Source organism: Bos taurus, chromosome 1 (assembly GCF_002263795.3).
Source record: "Bos taurus isolate L1 Dominette 01449 registration number 42190680 breed Hereford chromosome 1, ARS-UCD2.0, whole genome shotgun sequence".
Taxonomy (NCBI): Eukaryota; Metazoa; Chordata; class Mammalia; order Artiodactyla; family Bovidae; genus Bos; species Bos taurus.
The window spans coordinates 124,607,390-124,631,649 of NC_037328.1; positions in this window are offsets into that span (position 1 = coordinate 124,607,390).

Here is a 24,260-nt window from a genome sequence, read left to right on the forward strand (position 1 = left end):
CACAAAATAGTACTGTGTAACTCTAAAATAGATAAGGAATCATTTTCTGATCTTAAGAAGTAAACAATATAAAAAAATAAAAACAATGGTTTCCTATAAAAAAAGAAAAAGAATTTTAAAATCTATATGTCTTTGAATATATCTTGCTTTATATATTTTATATATTTATAAATAAATTTATTTTAAAGCAATTTCTGAAAAATTAAAATGCTAGTTTGTGAGTAAACAATGTGTATTTAATTGATGGCAAAGAGACTATTCCAAATGACTTTTAAAAACAGTAATTTGATTTTAAATCCCTAGAAGGATATAACCCAAGAAGCAAAAAGAATTTTAAAATGAATTTTTAAGTAATCATATTGTAAGCAAGGTGTTGATTTTGTTAGCCTGAATCTGAAATGGGTATTATTTAGTATAAAAAAGTATAAATGTGATATTTTGATTCTATAATTCTCCCATGTTATTGAGAACAAGGAGTCTCAGCATTGAATAAAGGAGATATAAATGTAACATTGAAATAGTTAAGTAAAATCTTTTGTAATCTTGAATTTGAATTGAAAGTACCAAGGCAAAGTTGTGATGAATTTTCCTTTAAAAGAAAATATTTCCTAACTCTGCATGTTAAAAAAGTCAAGAGAGAATGACCAACCCATTTACAACAAATGCTCTTAGCATTTAAATTATGGCCACCACATACTGTTTCTCATTAAAAACGACAGAGCTTCTTTGGAGAAATGTTTGATTTCGAGTCTAGAGTAGAGATTTTACAAAGTGAGCTCAATATACTGTCAGACCTCACAGCAAGGAAACATTCCAAGACAGGTCTCAGGAGTCAATCTGAAGAGTCTCACATAAGTCAAAGACAGACATTTTCAGCATTATAAAAAAGTAAGTAGTTTGAAAATCATCAGAAATACTTAAATCTATGTTTCCATGGTATGAAAAATTAAACATGTAAGATGTTAGTGAACCAAGTCATAATTTTGAAAGCTAGTAAAATGGGAAACGATTATATACCTATTCCACCTTTCCTATTCTGTACAACAGAGTAACCAGATAGTGATGAAATGAAACATTTTACAGAAATATTCCAGTTACTAACTAAGGAATGAATGACAGAATATTACTATTATTCAAACCATAATGAGTCTGGGTATTGATCATCAACTGTTTATAATATTACAAAAAGATAAAGCACAGACATTCTGTCCTTCCTAATAGAAAGCACTCATGAAGCAGCCTTACAAAAAAAAAAAGAGAGAGAGAGAGAGAGGAAAAAAAAAAAAAGCCTTTTCTGATCAAACCTCTAGATCCATATACTAACTCTTAGAAAATACTAGAGTTAAAAAATATTTGTTGTTTAATATACCAGGGAGGCAATTCGCAAAACTCAGGCTGGAAAACTCCAGGATTAAAAACAAAACAAAAACCTACCTTTTCTTTAATAAGAAATAATTGTAAAAATTAAAAACAAACAAAAAAGATGGAAAGGAATATAAAAAGGCACATAAGACATAAGTTCCTCACATAAGTTCCTATGTGAGGACATTATTTAGACCATGATTCAATCAAATGGCCAAAAATCTTTAAAAATTGTTTTCTGACATTTATGACACAGCTGGGCTTCCCTAGTGGCTCAGATGACAAAAAAAATCTGCCTGCAATGCAGGAGACCTAGGTTTGATTTCTGGGTCAAGGAGATACCATGGCAAAGGTAACGGTTACCCTTTCCGGTATTCTTGCTTGGAGAATTACATGGACAGAGAAGCCTGGTGGGCTACTGTCCATGGGGCCGAAAGATTCAGACATGACTGAGCAACTAATACTTCACTTCATGAGACAATTAGAAATTCAACAAGATTCAGTATTTGATGATGTTTTTAAATTTACTTATTTTAATTGGAGGCTAATAACTTTACAATATTGTGGTGGCTTTTGCCCTACATTGACATGAATAAGCCATGTGTGTACATGTATTCCGCATCCCATCCCTCAGGGTCATCCCAGTAAACCAGCCCTGAGCACCTTGTCTCCTGCATCGAACCTGGACTGGCGATCTGTTTCACATATGATGACATATGATAATATACATGTTTCAATGCTATTCTATCAAATCATCCCATCCTCACCTTCTCCTGCAGAGTCCAAAAGACTGTTCTATACATCTGTGTCTCTTTTGCTATATCACATATAGGGTCATCATTACCATCTTTCTAAACTCCATATATATGCGTTGGTATACTGTACTGGCAGAGAAGGCAATGGCACCCCACTCCAGTACTCTTGCCTGGAAAATCCCATGGATAGAAGAGCCTGGTGGGCTACAGTCCATGGGGTCTCTAAGAGTCGGACACTACTGAGCGACTTCACTTTCACTTTTCACTCTCATTCATTGGAGAAGGAAATGGCAACCCACTCCAGTGTTCTTGCCTTGAGAATCCCAGGGACGGGGAAGCCTGGTAGGCTGCCGTCTATGGGGTCACATGGAGTCGGACACGACTGAAGCGACTTAACAGCAGCAGCAGCATACTGTACTGGTATTTTTTGTTCTGACTTACTTCACTCTGTATAATAGGCTCCAGTTTCATCCAACTCATTAGAACTGATTCAAATATATTCTTTTTAACGGCTGAATAATATTCCATTGTGTATACATACCACAGCTTTCTTATCCATTCATCTGTTGATGGACATCTAGGTTGCTTCCATGTCCTGGCTATTATAAACAGTGCTGCGATGAATATTGGGGTACACATGTCTCTTTCAATTCTGGTTTCCTCTGTGTGTATGCCCAGCAGTGGGATTGCTGGATCATAAGGCAGTTCTATTTCCAGTTTTTTAAGGAATCTCCACACTGTTCTCTATAGTGGCTGTACTAGTTTGCATTCCCACCAACAGTGTAAGAAGGTTCCCTTTTCTCCACACCCTCTCCAGTATTTATTGCTTGTAGACTTTTGGATAGCAGCCATTCTGACTGGCATGAAATGGTACCTCATTGTAGTTTTGATTTGCATTTCTCTGATAAGGAGTAATGTTGAGCATCTTTCCATGTATTTGTTCGCCATCTGTATGTCTTCTTTGGAGAAATGTCTATTTAGTTCTTTGGCCCATTTTTTGATTGGGTCATTTATTTTTCTGGAATTGAGCTGTAGGAGTTGCTTGTATATTTCTGAGATTAGTTGTTTATCAGTTGCTTCATTTGCTATTATTTTCTCCCATTCTGAAGGCTGTCTTTTCACCTTGCTGATAGTTTCCTTTGTTGTGCAGAAGCTTTTAAGTTTAATTAGGTCCCATTTGTTTATTTTTGCTTTTATTTCCAATATTCTGGGAGGTGGGTCATAGAGGATCTTGCTGTGATGTATGTCGGAGAGTGTTTTGCCTATGTTCTCCTCTATGAGTTTTGTAGTTTCTGGTCTTACATTTAGATCTTTAATCCATTTTGAGTTTATTTTTGTGTATCTGTTAGAAAGTGTTCTAGTTTCATTCTTTTACAAGTGGTTGACCAGTTTTTCCAGCATCACTTGTTAAAGAGATTGTCTTTTCTCCATTGTATATTCTTGCCTCCTTTGTCAGAGGTAAGGTGTCCATATGTGTGTGGATTTATCTCTGGGCTTTCTATTTTGTTCCATTGATCTATATTTCTGTCTTTGTGCCAGTACCATACTGTCTTGATGACTGTGGCTTTGTAGTAGAGCCTGAAGTCAGGCATGTTGATTCCTCCAGTTTCATTCTTCTTTCTCAAGATTGCTTTGGCTATTCAAGATTTTTTGTATTTCCATACAAATTGTGAAATTATTTGTTCCAGCTCTGAAAAATACCGTTGGTAGCTTGATAGGGATTGCATTGAATCTATAGATTGCTTTGGGTAGTATACTCATTTTCACTATATTGATTCTTCCGATCCATGAACATGGTATATTTCACCATCTATTAGTGTCCTCTTTGATTACTTTCACCAGTGTTTTATAGTTTTCTATATATAGGTCTTTAGTCTCTTTAGGTAGATATATTCCTAAATATTTTATTCTTTTCGTTGGAATAGTGAATTGGATTGTTTCCTTAATTTCTCTTTCTATTTTCTCATTATTAGTTTACCAGAATGCAAGGGATTTCTGTGTGTTGATTTTATACCCTGCAACTTTATTATATTCATTGATCAGTTCTAGTAATTTTCTGGTGGAGTCTTTAGGGTTTTCTATGTGGAGGATCATGTCATCTGCAAACAGTGAGAGTTTTACTTCTTTTCCAGTTTGGATTCCTTTTATTTCTTTTTCTGCTCTGATTGCTGTGGCCAAAACTTCCAAAACTATGTTGAATAGTAATGGTGAAAATGGGCACCCTTGTCTTGTTCCTGGCTTTAGGGGAAATGCTTTCAATTTTTCACCACTGAGGATAATGTTTGCTGTGGGTTTGTCATATATAGCTTTTATTATGTTGAGGTATGTTCCTTCTATTCTTGCTTTCTGGAGGGTATTATCATAAATGGATGTTGAATTTTGTCAAAGGCTTTCTCTGCATCTATTGAGATAATCATATGGCTTTTGTGTTTCAATTTGTTAATGTGGTGTATTACATTGATTGATTTGCAGATATTGAAGAATCCTTGCATCCCTGGGATAAAGCCCACTTGGTCATGATGTATGATCTTTTTAATATGTTGTTGGATTCTGTTTGCTAGGATTTTGTTAAGGATTGTTGCATCTATGTTCATCAGTGATATTGGCCTGTAGTTTTCTTTTTTTGTGGCATCTTTGTCAGGTTTTGGTATTAGGGTGACGGTGGTCTCATAAAATGAGTTTGGAAGTTTACCTTCCTCTACAATTTTCTGGATGTGTTTGAGTAGGATAGGTGTTAGCTCTTCTCTAAATTTTTAGTAGAATTCAGCTGTGAAGCCATCTGGACCTGGGCTTTTGTTTGCTGGAAGATTTCTGATTACAGTTTCGATTTCCATGCTTGTGATGGGTCTGTTAAGATTTTCTATTTCTTCCTGGTTTAGTTTTGGAAAGTTATACTTTTCTAAGAATTTGTCCATTTCTTCCATGTTGTCCATTTTATTGGCATATAATTGCTGATAGTACTCTCTTATGATCCTTTGTATTTCTGTGTTGTAGTTGTGATCTCTCCATTTTCATTTCTACTTTTATTGATTTGATTTTTCTCCCTTTGTTTCTTGATGAGTCTGGCTAATGGTTTTTCAATTTTATTTTTTTTATTTTTTTATTTATAACGATAATAAAGGATATTCATTTTATCCTTTCAAAGAACTAGATTTTGGCTTTGTTGATTTTTGCTATGGTCTCTTTTGTTTCTTTTGCATTTATTTCTGCCCTAATTTTTAAGATTTCTTTCCTTCTACTAACCCTGGGGTTCTATATTTCTTCCTTTTCTAGTTGCTTTAGGTGTGGCTGCTGCTGCTGCTGCTAAGTTGCTTCAGTCATGTCTGACTCTGTGCAACCCCATAGACGACAGCCCACTAGGCTCCAGTGTCCCTGGGATTCTCCAGGCAAGAATACTAGAGTGGATTGCCATTTCCTTCTCCAATGCATGAAAGTGAAAAGTGAAGTGAAGTCGCTCAGTCATTCCCGACTCTTAGCCACCCCATGGACTGGAGCCTACCAGGCTCCTCTGTCCATGGGATTTTCCAGGCAAGACTACTGGAGTGGGGTGGCATTGCCTTCTCCTTAGGTGTAGAGTTAGGTTATTTATTTGACTTTTTTCTTGTTTCTTGAGGTATGCCTGTATTGCTATGAACTTTCCCCTTAGCACTGCGTTTACAGTATCCCACAGGTTTTTGGTTGTTGTGTTTTCATTTTCGTTCATTTCTATGAATATTTTGATTTCTTTTTTTATTTCTTCTGTGATTTTTTGGTTATTCAGCAGCGTGTTGTTCAGCCTCCATATGTTGCAATTTTTAATAGTTTTTCTCCTGTAATTGAGATCTAATCTTACTGCATTGTGGTCAGAAAAGATTTAGGTAGATTTATTCCTAAGTATTTTATTCTTTTCATTGTAATGGTGAATGGGATTCTTTTCTTAATTTCTCCTTCTGTTTTCTCATTGTTAGTGTATAGGAATGCAAGGGATTTCTGTGTGTTGATTTTATATCCTGCAACTTAACTATATTCATTGATTAGTTCTAGTAATTTTCTGGTGGAGTCTTTAGTGTTTTCAATGTAGAGGATCATGCCATTTGCAAACAGTGAGTGTTTTACTTCTTCTTTTCCAATATGGATTCCTTTTATTTCTTTTTCTTCTCTGACTGCTGTGGCTAAAACTTCCAAAACTATGCTGAATAGTATTGGTGAGAGTGGGCACCCTTGTCTTATTCCTGACTTTAGGGGAAATGCTTTCAATTTTTCACCACTGAGGATAATGTTTGCTGTGGGTTTGTCATATATAGCTTTTATTATGTTGAGGTATGTTCCTTCTATTCTTGCTTTCTGGAGGGTATTATCATAAATGGATGTTGAATTTTGTCAAAGGCTTTCTCTGCATCTATTGAGAGAATCACATGGTTTTTATCTTTCAATTTGTTAATGTGGTATATTACATTGATTTGCAGATATTGAAGAATCCTTGCATCCCTGGGATAAAGCCCACTTGGTCATGATGTATGATCTTTTTAATGTGTTGTTGGACTCTGTTTGCTAGGATTTTGTTAAGGATTTTTGCATCTATGTTCATCAGTGATATTGGCCTGTAGTTTTCTTTTTTTGTGGTATCTTTGTCTGGTTTTGGTATTAGGGTGACGGTGGCCTCATAGAATGACTTTGGAAGTTTACCTTCCTCTGCAATTTTCTGGAAGAGTTTGAGTAGGATAGGTGTTAGCTCTTCTCTAAATTTTTGGTAGAAATCAGCTGTGAAGCCGTCTGGTCCTGGGCTTTTGTTTGCTGGAAGATTTCTGATTACAGTTTTGATTTCCGTGCTTGTGATGGGTCTGTTAAGATTTTCTATTTCTTCCTGGTTCAGTTTTGGAAAGTTATACTTTTCTAAGAATTTGTCCATTTCTTCCACGTTGTCCATTTTATTGGCATATAGTTACTGATAGTAGTCTCTTATCATCCTTTGTATTTCTGTGTTGTCTGTTGTGAGTTCTCCATTTTCATTTCTAATTTTGATGATTTGATTTTTCTCCCTTTGTTTCTTGATGAGTCTGGCTAATGGTTTGTCAATTTTATTTATCTTCTCAAAGAACCAGCTATGGTCTCTTTTGTTTCTTTTGCATTTATTTCTGCCCTAATTTTTATAATTCTTTCCTTCTACTAGCCCTGGGGTTCTTCATTTCTTCCTTTTCTAGATGCTTTAGGTATATAGTTAGGTTATTTATTTGACTTTTTTCTTGTTTCTTGAGGTAAGCCTGTATTGCTATGAACCTTCCCCTTAGCACTGCTTTTACAGTGTCCCATAGCTTTTCAGTTGTTATGTTTTCATTTTTTTATTTCTTCTGTGTGTGTTATTTCTTCAGAAGTGTGTTGTTTAGCCTCCATATGTTGGAATTTTTAATAGTTATTTTTTCCTGTAATTGACATCTAATCTTTCTACTTTGTGACCAGAAAATATGCTTGGAATGATTTCAATTTTTTTGAATTTAACAAGGCTAGATTTATGGCCCAGGATGTGATCTATCCTGAAGAAGTTTCCATGTGCACTTGAGGAAAAGGTGAAACTCATTGTTTTGGGGTGAAATGTCCTGTAAATATCAATTAGGTCTAACTGGTCCATTGTATCATTTAAAGTTTGTGTTTCCTTGCTAATTTTCTGTTTAGTTGATCTATCCATAGGTGTGAGTAGGGTAATAAAGTCTCCCACTATTATTGTGTTATTGTTAATTTCCCCTTTCATACTTGTTAGCATTTGCCTTACATAAGTATTTGATGATATTAAGGAAATAGTATCAATTCAATTTTTTAAGAATGGTAATGATTAAGCTCTTTGAAAGTATTTGTTTTAGAAATAAGAACTGAAATATTTACAGAGGAAATGACATGGGGTCTAGAATTTACTTCCAATGAAACAAGATTGACTGAGGACTAATAACTAGATGGGCGATGGGTATACAGTGTCCATCAACCTACTCTGTCTTTCTATAGGCTTGTAATTTTCCATAATAAAAAGTTGAAAATAGTGTCTACTACTAAATAAATGCTATAATTCAGAAGATACAAGTCTGTATGTGGGCTCAACTAATTTACTATATTTTTAATTTTTTTCTCTTCTGCCTTCTTAGTTATTGACATGTCAGAATTTCTCTTTTATACATTTTAGATCTACTGGATCTATATTTATAGCCTTTTGTGTTTTCTCGTATTATGTTTTTCTCTTTATGTTTTGTTTCTGAGTCCTTGAGCTTTCATTGAAAACTATTGCAAAATCAAATTAGGTTAGTTTTCAATATCCAAACTTTTATTCACTAATTTTATTGCATATTTGATTTGCTATTGCATTTCTCAATTCCAGAGAAACCAATTTTCTCTCAATCTCATTGAGAATATTATCTTATTAAATAATTAAACAAAATAATAATAGTGATAATAATTTCATTAAATGATATGTTTCAGTCTATATTAAATATTTTCATTAAATGCTTACCATGTTTCACAGTTACACTCATCTCACATGCTAGCAAAGTAATGCTCAAAATTCTCCAAGCCAGGCTTCCACAGTACATGAACCATGAACTTCCAGATGTTCAATCTGGATTTAGAAAAGGCAGAGGAACCAGAGATCAAATTGCCAACATCGTTGGATCATCAAAAAAGCAAGAGAGTTCCAGAAAAAAATCTACTTCTGCTTTATTGACTACCCCAAAGCCTTTGACTGTGTGGATCACAACAAACTGTGAAAAATTCTTAAAAAGATGGGAATACCAGACCACAAGACCTGCCTCCTGGGAAATCTGTATGCAGGTCAAGAAACAACATTTAGATCTGGACATGGAACAAGAGACTGGTTCCACATGAGGAGAGGAGTATGTCATGGCTGTATATTGTCACCTTGCTTATTTAACATATATGCAGAGTACATCATGCAAAATGCCAGGCTAGAGGAAGCACAGATTGGAATCAAGATTGCCGGGAGAAATATCAATAACCTCAGATATGCAGATGGCATCACCCTTATGGAAGAAAGTGAAGAAGAACTAAAAGCCTCTTAATGAAAGTGAAAGAGGAGAGTAAAAAAGTTGGCTTAAAACTCAACATTCAGGAAACTAAGCTCATGGCATCTGGTCCCATCACTTCATGGGAAATAGATGGAGAAACAGTGGAAACAGTGGCTGACTTTATTTTTTTGCGCTCCAAAATCCCTGCAGATGGTGACTGCAGCCATGAAATTAAAAGCAGCTTGCTTCTTGGAAAAAAATCTATGAGCAACATAGACAGCATATTTAAAAGCAGAGACATTACTTTGCCAACAAAGCTCTGTCTAGTCAAGGCTATAGTTTTTCCAGTAGTCATGTATAGATATTAGAGTTGGACTATAAAGAAACCTGAGCACCAAAGAATTGATGCTCTTGAACTGTGGTGTTGGAGAAGACTCTTAAGAGTCCTTTGGACTACAAGGAGATCAAACCAGTCCTTCCTAAAGGAAATAAGTCCTGAATATTCATTGGAAGGACTGATAGTAAAGCTGAAACTCCAATACTTTGGCCACCTGATGCGAAGAACTGACTCACTGGAAAAGACCCTGATGCTGGGAAAGATTGAAAGCAGGAGAAGGGAGACAACGGAGGATGAGATGGTTGGATGGCATCACCAACTCTATGGACACAAGTTTGAGTAAGCTCTGGGAGTTGGTGATGGACAGGACAGCCTGGCATGCTGCAGTCCATGGAGTTGCAAAGAGTAGGACACAACTGAATGATGGAACTGAACTGACTGAACTGATGTTTCATAGATTTACGAATGCATCATAAATGCATCATTTATGAATGATTTATAATGTTTGCATACATTATATCTGTAGATTATTCATATTCAACAGACAAGAAATGGCTGATCTACATGGGCTTGTCCAAGTGGTTACACTTTGTTCCATGTGACTCTCCTCTTCCTTCTGGGAACAGTGAACTAGGCTATATATGGACATTTAGTGATGGTAGTAAAAAATGCAAGAAGACAAGCAAGGATTCAGAAGGCTTATGCTGGGAACTGGTACATCATCAATTCTTAAAGTCACATGGCTGAACTTAAAGTAAAGAAGCAAGGAAATATATTCTGACCCTTTTGTGGGAGAAAGCTGTCTGTTACAGGGGGAAAAAAGGAATGAATCTGGATTGCCTAAGTGAATACACAATCATTCATGCAAGTGGTCTATGTATTAAATGACAGCATTTTATATCTGGACAAAAATTTTAAAAAGCTTATACCCTTAACCACTATCCAAGAATTATTTTATATCAAAACACATTCATTGATGCCAGGGATTGATATGTTCATTGGAATCTATTGAATCTTTTCATGTGCCTGTGATTATTCTTTTCTCAAAGGGGAAGAATGAGGGGTATGTATTACTGTACAGTATTGGGAACTGGGATGGTCTGTTAAGTTTTGTGCATGTATTCCTTCCATTTTTCACATCAACTAATTAGTGACACTCCAACATATCTCACTGGATTATAAGAATTAAACGCAACATCTGCACATACCTGGCACATAGTAGTAACTTGATTTTCAGTTCCCTATATCTTCAACTCGATGGACGTGAGTCTCAGAACGCGGGTGTTGGTGATGGACAGGGAGGCCTGGCGTGCTGCGATTCATGGGGTCGCAAAGAGTCAGACACGACTGAGCAACTGATCTGATCTGATATCTTCCAAGAGTCCTTTTTCCTCCTGCATGGAAACATGCACAATACTTTTTAATGCTCCTCAAGTTTTCAACAACACTACCTTCCATTCATGTTCCTTACTTCCTCAGGTCTCAATTATTTCTCAAGATGACTTGCTCCAGGCTCCATCTCCTAAGCATCTTGAGAAATTTAGCTCTCAAATAACACCAGTAATCCAATTTTCTTCAATTTCCATTCATCCTTCAGACAGCTAATACTCCATACAATTGCATTTCTCAAGTTCAACAATATCCCCCACATTGTCAAGTCAGTGAACACATTTCTTTCTTCAGACATCTCACGCTCTTAACAGTATTTTCCATTGCTGATCACTTATACCTTCCAGAAATAATTTCTTTTCTTGTTCCATGATTTCATTCTCTTTGAGGTTTTTTCCCATTACCTCTCTGGTCATTCTGTTTTACTCTTTTTTGTGATTTCTTCTCCTGTACTCAATCTTTAAAAACAAGAGTTTACCAAGGCTCACACCACCTGGAATCATTTCTAATTTTTGTAATGTATTTTCCTCATTAGACAATTTCAAGGTTTGCAATGGCTTTAGACAACTTCCAGGTGCTGAAAACTCTCAAACTTATATCTGAGTCTAAACCTGTCCTTCAAATATTATGTTCTTACCTATCATTCCCACTGGAATATATCCATGGACAAATTCTTGATTTCTGCTATTGACTCCCTTGTTTAATTCTGATAGCCATTCCAAGTAGATGAAACCTAAGCTCACTCTCCCAATAACCCTATTTCACATTACTTTTTTTTACTATATGACCAACAAACAAACACACACACACACACATATCTGAATCTTTTCTTCCATTTATTTGATTCTTGTTTATTTTCTATTTGATCATTAGGATAAGTTGCATGAGAGAAGAAATCTTGCCTGTTTCATTTACTGTTTCATCCTTAATACCTAGAATACTGCCAAACACAGAGTAATAACTTAGTAAATATTTTGGGGGTGAAAGAATGAATCTTGTCTTACTTTCATTGCTTTTCTGAAAAGCAAGCTGAAAAGCCTATTAATTATTAATAATAATTTCTCACATGCTGCTTTATGTTTTACAAATATTTTCATTTAAAATGTCTCATTTAAAAATCACTGCAACCCTGGGAGTTGAGATTATTACTCTCTTTATAAAAATAAAGAATACTGTGACTGAGAGGACTCATACAGATGTTAGCCTGAGTTTGGATTCCAGGTTTTTTGATTCCAAGTTCACTGATATTTCCATCATACCATAGCAATTATGATTTTTCCTAGGAAGTCAATAAGCAAAAGCTATTAAAATGCATCTTTTAAAAGGAAAGCATTCTAAAAGGCATATTCACATTCCATTTTCACTCATGTATTTATAAACTATAAAGTCAATAGATTTTTTCCTGGTGCTGTATTTTTTAACTCCTCAATAATGAAGGATGTATTTAAATTACTGTGCCCAGTGACTTACAGCATCATTTTTGACTTACAGCATCTGTAAAACTTTTTGTAATGGTTCAAAGAGAATATTTAATGAACCAACATGAATCAATTTAAGTAACAACAACAATCATAGTCACAATAATCATAATAATATTCATGCGTTTGTATGGTTCTTCATATATTTTCAGTGTATTTTTATATTTGCCCTTTTGATTTTCATACAGACTATAATATGAGATTATTAAGAGAGTTTTTAAAAAATCATTTCAGGTATTTTTTAAAAACTCCTTTAATATCACTATGTAAATAGACTACTAAAACTCTCAAAATTGACTGTTTTTTAATTTTTCCATGCAACTCACACTCAGTAGGAATTATCTCTGAAATCCTCTCAGGATTTTCCATGCCTCAATTAATCCACTGATACCTTAACCACACATAACCCCCTTATATTCTTCTTGAGTGCAACATGCACCTTCTAATGTCCAATATAATCCAAGAGAAGGTGTGGTCTGCAACCTCCTAAACAGCTCCTGCTACTCACAGTTCATTATTTTTTCCATAACCCTTAAAACCATACATGCCATTCAGCATCTTGTATGCTTGTCTGAACTCTCCATACCTTTTGCTTCTTGCTTCTATGCCAATAAGTAATTGCAAGCAACAAAAATACTCTGGCTAACTTAAACAAAAGAGAAGTTATTGGAGTCTCACAACACAGTTTGAAGGTAGGAGGCCTAGGGAGGATATTATGCAGGGAACAAGTTTGATTATAACATGAGCAATCTAGTCAATACACCACCACCAGGGCAAAATCTACTTCCAAACAGTCAGTTGTCTTGTCTCACTGACCAAAATTTAAGACAGTATCCAATTCATTTATCTCAGGTGATGTTCTGCCCCTGTCTAAGGGAGGATGTGAGCAATTAAAGCATACCTACAAGACTAGATTCAATAAATAGCTAATTATTCCAGAGGAAATAAGAGTACTGTTTTTTAAGAGGAAATTATGCTATACTGACAATGAAAAACAAATTCCACTGCAGTCTACTCTGACTATACAATATTCATACCCCCGAACTGTCATATGTACATTTCCAACAATATCCATGTATAACACAAATCCATCTATTCCCTTAGAGAAGCAACAAAAATTCATTCAGACCCGTCTGTTGGCATTGTTTCTGGCATTGTTCCTTACCTAATCTAATTCCTTCGTGATACCATCTCAATATTCTGCAGTAGTAGTTCACAATCTTTTTGTTACCAGAGACCATTTTCATGGAAGACAATTTTTCAGAATGATTCAAGTGTGTTACATTTTATTGTGGACTCTTTCTATTATTATCACATCAGCTCCACCTTAGATCATCAGGCATTAGATTCTGGAGGTTGGTGACCTCTGTTCTATAGTGTAGGAGCTAAATGGAATATCTAATTACCACGTGTGTGTGTGTGTCCAACTCTTTGTGACCCCAAGGACTATAGCCCACCAGGCTTTTCTGTCCATGGGATTTTCCAGGCAAGAATACTGGATTGACTGCCATTTTCCTCCTCCAGAAGATCTTCCCCACCCAGGGATCAAACCCAAGTCTCTTGCGGCTCTTGCATTGGCAGGCAATTCTTTACCACTGCACCACCTGAGAAGTTGAATTGTCACAGAACTCCCTTCATAAACATAGTGGAATAATGGGAAAAAATGAGAATACATATTGATTTAAAGTATAAACATAGGTGTGTGACATATAAGAAGGAAAATAATTGTAAAGGTTAATACCATCATTTCTGCTACTGGTCATGAGATTGCCTTTTTCTTCCTTTCTCTATTACCTATTCTGTATTTTTCTGGCTTTTAGCTGGTATCAGCAGTATCCCAGCTGGAGGAGATTATCTGTTCTGTGATATAATCCAAATTTGAAGTTTGAGAGATCTGAGTGGTTTGTGGTCTTGCATATGTTGGATTGTAATAGTCTTAATTGTTTCTTCTAGTCATACTAAAGCAAGTTGGTACCCCCAGTGGCTTACCAGGTTCCTTGCATTTGTCTCTTTGCATCACTGTACAGCAGAAGCCCTATTTCCTCTTGATAAACAGGGCCAATAACCTCAATTAATGCCATAATTCTGTTTTTCACAATTTTCCCAGTTGCATGACAAAGGCATGACTCCTAGATGGTGATCCAAGCTTCCAAAAGCATTGAATCCACTGCTATGTTTCCAAACGGAAACATTCCCCAGGTGGAAACAAAACTAAACTTTGAATGGCAACATAGAGTCAGAAAACAAATGTCAAGCCCCTTCACTTACTTTCCTTGATTATTTAATCCATATATTCTGATGTTAGGGAAACTCTAAGTTTCATAAAATGATGTGTGTCAAACGGAATCCTTAGTGAACCTGCAATAGTCAGTTCAACTATTTTATGACTTCAGTGAAACTTCTTTACCTTAAATCCAATTCTTTGGTCATAAATTAAGGGTTATTGTGACAAGGTATAAGAAATTTCATCAGTAAACAGAGCCATAATGTGAATAGAAAACAGCGCAAATTCAGAACAGACATTTATCCCAGTGGGAATAAGCTGCAAACAGTTCCAAGAGTAATCAACTTTCTACCATATGGTTGGATGATCATAGATATATAAAGCCAAATTAAAGCTCCAGGTTAGTAGCTGCTTTCTTGCAAACTGGACTCTCAGTAAGAATAGCCACGTCACCCTTCATGAGAAGGAAATGCTCTTGAGTCCCAAGATGGACTCCATGTCCATCCTACCAATATGACCATTTTCTTTATGAGCTCAATAAATGAACATCAGGATAGCAGTGGTAAATGACTGACTGAAAATCATAGTGTACATCTTATCCACCTGATTTTTATGAATTTCTTTTGTAATGGAGATATACATCAGTATTTGGGGACTTAGCTTGAGAGATTCATCTATATGTTTTCTTCCAGAACATCCTGTCACTACTTCTCCAGTTATGCCATTTCCAATTTTCCAAACACGTGACCAAGGCATTACCTGTCATTCACTCATGTACACAAATCTTTACCTCATGACATCATTCCTTCCAGGCAAAGTGGAGTACTGTGACACTGGTGGTATACAGAAGAACTGTGCATGTTAGGCTGGTTAGTTGTATGGAAAGAGGGTTGTCGGGTACCCACAAGAGTGGAGGACTTATGTGGATACTTGCTAAACTTTTTTTCTTCTTTTCAGTATCCAAATCCCCTTCTACTATCACACCAAAAATCTCAGTAAGAAACTCCCCAATTGAATTATGTATTATACAACCATGTCTCTCTTTCTGCTTTGCAAATAGGTTCACCTGTATCATTTTTCTAGATTCCACATACATGTGTTAATTTGTTTTCCTCTTTCTGACTTATTTCACTCTGTTTGACAGACTCTAGGTCTATTCACGTCAGAGGAAATCCAAAATAAGAAGGGATACATGTGTAAATTTGGCTTATTTACTGTATAGCAGGAAATAACACATTATGAAGCAACTATATGCCAATAAAAGTTTTCTTTAAAATATATTTATTAATATCATATTTTGAATAAATATTTTAATAAATTTTAAAATAAAAGAGCAAGATAGATATGACAGTAGACTTGAAATTTCCTATCTTCCCATCTAGCTTGTTACAGTAGGAGAGTAAATGGAAGTTGAATGGAGAAGCTCAAAACCATGAATAGAGAATGCATTTGACCATCATTTTCTGTCCTTTACTGAGAAACTTCGGTATAGTAATTGGCAGTCGGACCATATCCACTTCACAAAAATAATCTTAAATTGGACAAAATCAGCAGAAACGTAACCCTAAAATCTCTGACATCTAAGGAATTTTAACAACCAGATTCTAAAATGAATGCCTTTCTAAAGTTTGATGTGGATTCTAACTATCCTTGTCTGTTATTTTGCATATCTTAATATATATACTATTTTATTCTTTATTATGTAAATTCTTTTTTCCAAGATTTGGGAATAGAAAGTATTGGAAATTGAATAGTTCTTATAATTTCCTTATATTTCTAGAAACTGGTACATAAATTTTATTCTTCTTTGACATTCAAATGAATTATATTTCTAATTGTTCTAAGAGCATGGCCATGTTGCCATGGGTCTTAGCGATCCATGCTATGAGAACATTAGCGAACTTTGGATTCTAGTGTCAGGAATGTATAATTTCTCTGGAAAATGCATGATTGAACCTCTACGAAACATGTATTGTGTTATAAATCATAATCACCAGTGGAAGTGTATTATTAATCCTGCATAAAAGATGTAGTAGTTATTATTGCTACTGTGCATTCAGGCCTTTGTCTAGGAATGTAGTTGAAATTCCCAAATTGTAGGTCAAGTTAATCTTCCAGTCTAATGAGCAGATTTTTGTATTTATCATTTTTATATTTATCTTCATCTCTTATAATTATGGATTATTAATTTTCTTCTGGCATTAAGCCATCTGCCTCAAAGTTAGTATTACATTCTAAAAATCTTTTCAGTGAATGTCTTTATTATAGATTGCTATAACTACTAGAAAGGAATTATATTTTCATCACTTTTCCCTTGAATATTTGACCTGTTTCTAGGAAGGAGAACCAATTTCAAATCCTCAGTGATTCTGAGCTATTCCTTCATTCTGAAATAGCTATGTGCAATGAAAATGGGGAAATTTTCAATCTACAGAATGATGACATTTCACCTTGAAAAAAATTTCAGCATCCATGAACATCTGATTTGTACATGAAAACTGATAATTAAAGAATTTCAAATAGGCTCAAATGAGTAAAAGGCTAGAATTCAGACCTCTTTTTAAAATTAAGACTTAAGTTTCATTTTTCTGAAAGTAATTAAGAGGTTCACATTTTAGGATCTACAAGTTATCATACTAAGTAAAATAAGTCAGAGAAAGACAGATATTATATCACTTATATATGGCATCTCAAAATTAATATAAATGAATCTGTATATAGAACAGAGAAAACAAACTTACAATTATCAAAGGGGAAAGGTGGTGGGGAGGGATAAATTAGGAGTTGGGGATCAACAGATACACACTGCTACATATAAAATAAACAACAAGGACCTATTCTATAGCAAGGAACTACCTACAGTATACAGGGACTAATATTCAATACCTTGTAATAACCTATAATGGAAAATAATCTGAAAATGAATATATATGTATATGTATAACTGAATCACTGTGCTGTACACAAACTGACATAGTATTGCAAACCAATTATACTTCAATTTCAAAAAAATAGAGGTTCACAGTCTAAAAACAAAGTATATACTAGACTTAAAATGAAAAGCTGCCGTCTTCTGTCCCTTCTTTCCCCACTCTCAATTTTCCTTGCCAACAACTGCTTCTCACTCATCAGAAGCAACCAGTTTCAACTCTTGTAGCTTTTTCTTAGGGTATATATACATCCATATTTTAAAATAACATGATTATACTACTATCTTAAAATATGGATGTATATACCCTAAGAAAAATCTACAAGAGTTGAAAGTGGGTGATTATACTGCTATCCCCTCTCCGGTGTTCTTGCCTGGGAAATCCCACCAACAGATAAGCCTGGAGGGCTATAGTCCATGGGGTCACAAAAAGTCAGACATGACTGAGTGACTAAACAACAACCAAAAATACTGCTATCAGTTCTTAAATTCTTATATGGAATAATGCCACTGTCCATGTACAATCTGTCTCTCTTTCACATACACACACAGAGAGACACACACGCTTCCTCACTCCCATCCTCCAAATACAGTTATATCAACTTTTTGGGTTAAATTAGTACTTGGTGTTCACATTATGACAGACAGCTAAATATCGTTCACAGTTAAGCTACCAAGTATGCTATTATTACATTTTCTTTCCCATACAAACTTGTACTTCCCTGCAGGTATACTTTCCTTATACTTTATATCTGCTGTATAATGTACATATCCCTGACAGTAATTCATTCCAAGTGTTCCAACTTCCTCTAAATATAGATATTCAGTGTTCTAGCAATACTAGGTATTCATCAGAATATCCCTACTAAATCCCCCGTCTACCTACTTCAAACTGCATTATTTGATCTATATATTTCACCCTAAAATATGCTTTAATTTCTTGGTGACTCCCCTTCATTTTTTTAGTAGCTTTCTGAGAAGGGTGTTTTCATGGTAAAATGTTCAAGATTTTACATGTTTGAAAATGCCATTAGACAACAGACATGTTTGATTTTCAGTGTGGCTATGTAACAAATTATCACTTGTAAATCACACATTTTCAGCATTTAGAAGGCCTTAATTATCTTCTAGTTCAGGGGTTGGCCAATTTTTTTCAATAAGGAATCAGATGTTAAATTTTTAGGCTTTGCAGACCGTGTAAACTTTGTTGCAATCACTTACCTCTGCTGTTGTGGCTGGAAGGAGTCATAGAAAATTTATAAGCAAATGGTCATGTTCCAGCAAAACTTTACAAAAACAGGCTGTCATTTGCTACTCCCTGGTCTAGGTTAATGCATTGTGATTTCTAATTCATTTACACAATAATTTTAAATTTTGTTTTTAGACTCTAAGTTTTAAAGGTTCTTCACTTTGGCCTTGACACTTAAAATATACAGATGATGTACTTTGTTGAGAACTTGAGATGTTTTGCTGGAAACTTGACTGGCTTTTCAAACTGGAGAATCTGGAAAAGGTTCAAATATATTGGTAATTTTCTTGCATCTCCTTTCTTTGTTCTGTCCTTCTGAAACTCATTTTCACTGAATGTCAGGTTTATTGGGCATATTATTTTTAACTTGCCTCCACTATTTTTACATACTTTGGAAGTTATTTAGAAGTTAACTTTCAATCCTTCTTTTTGACTTTTATATCACCATTTTTTACATTATATTACCGTATCTTACTATCTGACTCATCTTTATTTTATGGTTCCTTGTTCTTGCTTCATGTGTATAATCCCTATGAGGATGTTAATTAGGGTGTGTGTGTGTGTGTGTGTGTGTGTGTGTATGAGCTGTTATATAAAATACCACGACTCCGCCCAGGTGGCTTATAAACAACAGAAATATATTTCTCACAGTTCTTGAGCCTGGAAAGTCCAAGATCAAGGCACCAGCAGATGTGATTCTGGTGAGTGCTCCTTCTGGTGCGTAGGGCACTGTCTTCTCAGTGTGCCTTCACATGTTGAAGAGCTCTCTGAGGTCTCCTTTACAAGGGCATCAATCCCATTCATGGCAGAGCTTCCTAATCACTCCCCAAAGTCCTCACTTCCAAATACTATTACACAGGAGATTAGGTTTCACATATGTGTCTGGGCAAGGGGCAGAAGTGTCTAGTCTATAGTAGCGTGTGTATGTGTGTGTGCACATATGTGTTAGCCTGTTACCTGTATTGCCTCTTCTACTTTGACTTTATTCTCTCTCCTTCTCTTCTTTTCTCCATCTATCATTATTTGAGAAGCTTCCTTGGAAGTTAGGTGATTTTTGGCTATCTCTTCACATTTAAGAGCAAGGCACTAAACTGATGACTGAGATTTCTATAGATCTGAGTGATCTTGACAATGGACAGGCTTTATTGTAGCATGCTGCTGCTGCTGCTGCTGCTAAGTCACTTCAGTCGTGTCTGACTCTGCGACCCCATAGACGGCAGCCCATTAGGCTCCTCTGTCCCATAGTCAAATTAAAATCCAGAAGTTTCATTGAGGAACCCTGATTAAACATATAGGAATTTTTTCTTAGGCTAATCAGCTTTGCATAAAGCAATTTTCCTATCTTTTTATGGGGAAATCACCTAGCTCAGAGCATTCTGGGAACCAAGGAGGGGAAGTATGGTATAAGGATCTCACAATTCAGTACATAGCTTTCACTTAATTCTATGATTTCAGTGTGTCCCACCACAGCCACCTTGGATGTATTCAGTATTCTTCAAGTCAGAATTTGTCTGACTGAATATCTAGGGTAAGAAAACCTTACTCACTCTTCTTCATGGATTAAAGGAAAAGTAACCATGTACAATCAGAAAGGTGATCTTGTGGTCTGATACTAAGACTTTCATCTGATCTTTCTTTTTTCCATCATATATCCTGTGTCCTAAGGTACCCAGTGTCACCAACTCTAGCCTTCCCAGTCATCCACAGGACAAACTGATCGGTCCTTCACGACTGTCCCACCAGCAGGTTTTGATTTGAGATTTCTGTCGTCTGATAAGTCAATTACCACTCATACATCAGTTCAAGCATTTAAATAATTAATGTTTTTAGTCCATTGTAGTCTTCTCTTTTTTTCTTCATTTTCCACCCCCTATGGGTTTCTTTGCCTTTTAATATCTTTGATATCATTTTAGTAGGATTTCATGAAGGACCAGGCATAAATTAATGTGTTTACTCTAACACGATTCATCTAATTGTATTTCCAACTTTAGGAAACTCATATATACATCAGCTATTCAGAAATCCCATAGGGAGCCCTGGAGCTATGATGGCCTTGCAGAGTTGTTCTGAGTTGGGGAGACAGGGCTGGGCTTTTCTACATGATCCTCCAGGGAGTAGATACTGGATGCCCCAGGGAGAGGACACTTCCTTGAGTGAGGTGGCTGAGGAAAATTCCAGGAAAGAGTTTAGAGCTGAGGCCTGCCAACACAGGTAACGGGAATCTGGGCTATGCAGCTTAGTGTCTGCTGCATGTGGCTTTTAGCAAACTTGCATCTGAACATCTAGAATAAATAAATTTTAAAAACTAGGAAAAATTTCCAAGCAACTTACTTAGCAAGGAGAATTGACACTTCTGAGACAAGCAGGGCTATGAACTTAATTGTAGAGACTCATCAACTATAGAGGCCATGTATAATTCATCTCTTTACCTGTAAAATACAGCCTTTTGCTTGGTTCATAGCTGATCCACAGTTTATTTGTTTAATAATTAAGTGAAATTAATATATTTTAAAAATTAGCTTTTATTCCTAGAGATTGTCATATCAAGTGAAGTAAGAAAGACAAATATCACTTATATGTGGAATTTAAATATATATATATAAATGAACTTATGTATAAAACAGAAATAGATCCATAGACATGGAAAACAAACTTATGGTTACCAAAGGGGCATGGGGTTGGGGAAGGATAAATAAAGAGGTTGGTATTAACACAACACGCATTACTATATAAAAAATAAATGGCCAACAAGGACCTACTGTATAGCACAGGGAACATACTCAGTATTTTGTAATAACCTCATGGGAAAAGAATCTGAAAAAGTATGTAATATATAAAGCATACCCATATACGTGTATGTACATATAAATATAACTGAGTCACTGTGCTCTACACCCGAAACTAACACAACATTGTAAACCAACTATACTCCAGCAAGAATTAACTTAAAAAATAAAAATTAGATATAAATAAACTTTCCTGCCTAATATGGACATTACATTTTGAAGCAGCTAAAAATAAAACATTTTTCCTTAAAAAAATTAAAGCACATGGCAATCAATGAAAGAAGATTATAATGAATAGAAGGGTTTGACCCATGTGATTCACATTGAAATGAAAGGTCACAAAATATCACCATTATCATAAGTGGGAGAGACGTCATCCTGTCCCCACCTTCCATAACCATGTCAATTTACTCCTTGACAAAAATCGTTGACACATTTAGGGAAGTAATGTAATGACCAAGAATGTTATAGGGATAATTTCAAGTTAATAAGTGGATTATTTTCTCATCTCTAATGAAAGCTAGGAATGGAAAGAATTGGGATTCATAATCCTGAAAATAAAGTATTATTTAGAATTCAGGAGTAGATTTCTCTAAGCCCTGACTCAATATAGAAACAACCCTGGACAAAAGATGTTTCTGCTTTCAACTATCTGTCATCTATTGGCCAGTTTATTGCCTCTGAATGGTGAAGCATCACAGATCTCTGGGGTATATCCAGCTCATTTACATAGGCCAGTTGTCCCAGACTCAATGGTCTCATGTTAAACTAGCAAACAGCAAGAAGAAAATGAATCCTTTCCACACACAGTTCAGAGCTATATTTTTTCATGTTGATATCTTGCAGGGAGTGCTACTTCCCAGTTTTATTCTAGATGCCTAATGTTATGCTGCCTCAGTCAAATCACATTATATCGAGTTACAGAGCAGGTCAGCACAAATGTCTGTGTTCAAAGACGTCTCTGACTTCCTGCCAAGTCATTTGGCACCACTCAAGTTGTCATCAATTTGAATTACTTGTAGATCATTTCAGGAGATATTAAGATAATTATTGGTTGTTCTCATAAGGGTAGGAAGCCAACAAAGCACTCACCAAATCTCTGCATCCATCTATAAATTGAGAAACAGACACTTTATATCTTAAAGCAATATAATTCATGTCATGTTAGTGTATGCACCATTTCAGTTTATATTCTATCATTCCACTCTTAAATTATAAAATATATTTGGATAATGTGTCCAGTTGATATGAGCATGCATACAGCCTTGTTGAATCTAACATATTTTTCTCTTAGTGCTGATTTTTTCCACTAAAGAGTTATTAGAGGATAAATGGCTTCTGGCCATGCTACATTCAAGAAACAATCGAAATTAGGAATCAAAATTTAACTTTTTAAAAGAAATATGCACACAACTGATATTATAGAAATACTCTCCATTTATGGTGTATTACACTCCAAAATTTCATTCAAAGGACGGTTGCCTAAAATAACATTCTACTTGGAAACAATACAATTATGGGCCCCACAACTTGGTTATACTGCATCAATACTCTATCAATAGCCATGTATCATATCAATAATAATGTGCACATGTTCAGTCATTCAGTTGTGTCCAGCTCTTTGCTACCCACTATGAACTGTAGCCTGCTAGGCTCCTCTGTTCATGAAATTTCCCAGGCAAGAATACTGGAATTGCCATTTCCTACCATGGGATATCTTCCTGACCCAGGAATTGAACCTGCATCATCAATAATAATGCTTACTTACAATATCAGTGCTGTGAAGAAAGTCATTCTATCCTAGAGGAAGTTCTAAGACCTCATCTCTGGGCATAATGTTCTAGCAGGAAATACCCTCAACCTCTGTCCCTTCTTTATTGACTTCTCAAGATGCCAGAGGTAGGAAAGACAATAAAGTATCTTAATTATCCCCAGAAAAAGAAGCTCAAGAGAAACAGAATGGTGATTACCTTCTGTTAAAGGTGGTCCATATTCCTAAGTCAGGCACTTTCACGTGACCAATGGAAATGATATGTAACTGGTTAATTCTTTTGTCATCTTCAACACTTACTCCACAGCTTCTCACTCTGTCCACTTTGAATTTTATTTTCCTATCTCTTCTCTTCTGACTGTTTATTCCAGTTTATCAAGGAGAGGCTATGTGATAGTTGAAAGCACAGGCTAGAGTCAGACCATCTGGGCTGAAAATATGCCTCCATACTGGAAGACAATTCTTCATGTGTCTCTCACATTTCTGCACATCCTTTCAGCAGAGGTACTAATGGCCTTCATTCTGAATTAATTTTTCAGAGTTGTTGTATAGCAAACAACCTTTGACAACAGAGATGGTCCAAGTGTCTCTGGAGCAGAGGGAATATTATTTGTTGCCCAATATAATATTGTCTCTACCTGGAGCAATCATTGGACAAGTTTGCATGTAACCCATTAAAAAGTTAGGGATCTCATAAACTTGGGGTTCCTCCACTGTGAGGCAAACGCATAGCATCCAGCTGGGTCTGCCTCCACGTTGCCTCCTTGGGACTTGAGGGGCAAGAGTAACAGACAGGAGCCAGAAATTCAAGCTACCTGGGTCTTTAAACCAGGAGTGTTGTGTCTTTTGCAGGCATCCATGAAACTATGAGGGGTTAACATGCTAGCTTACAATTTGGGTAAAAACCTCAGACCTGACACTCTGCCACTTAACTGGCATGTGACCTTAGAAATGAAACTTTGGTTTTCACATCTAAAAAATGAGGTTAACAGTCTTT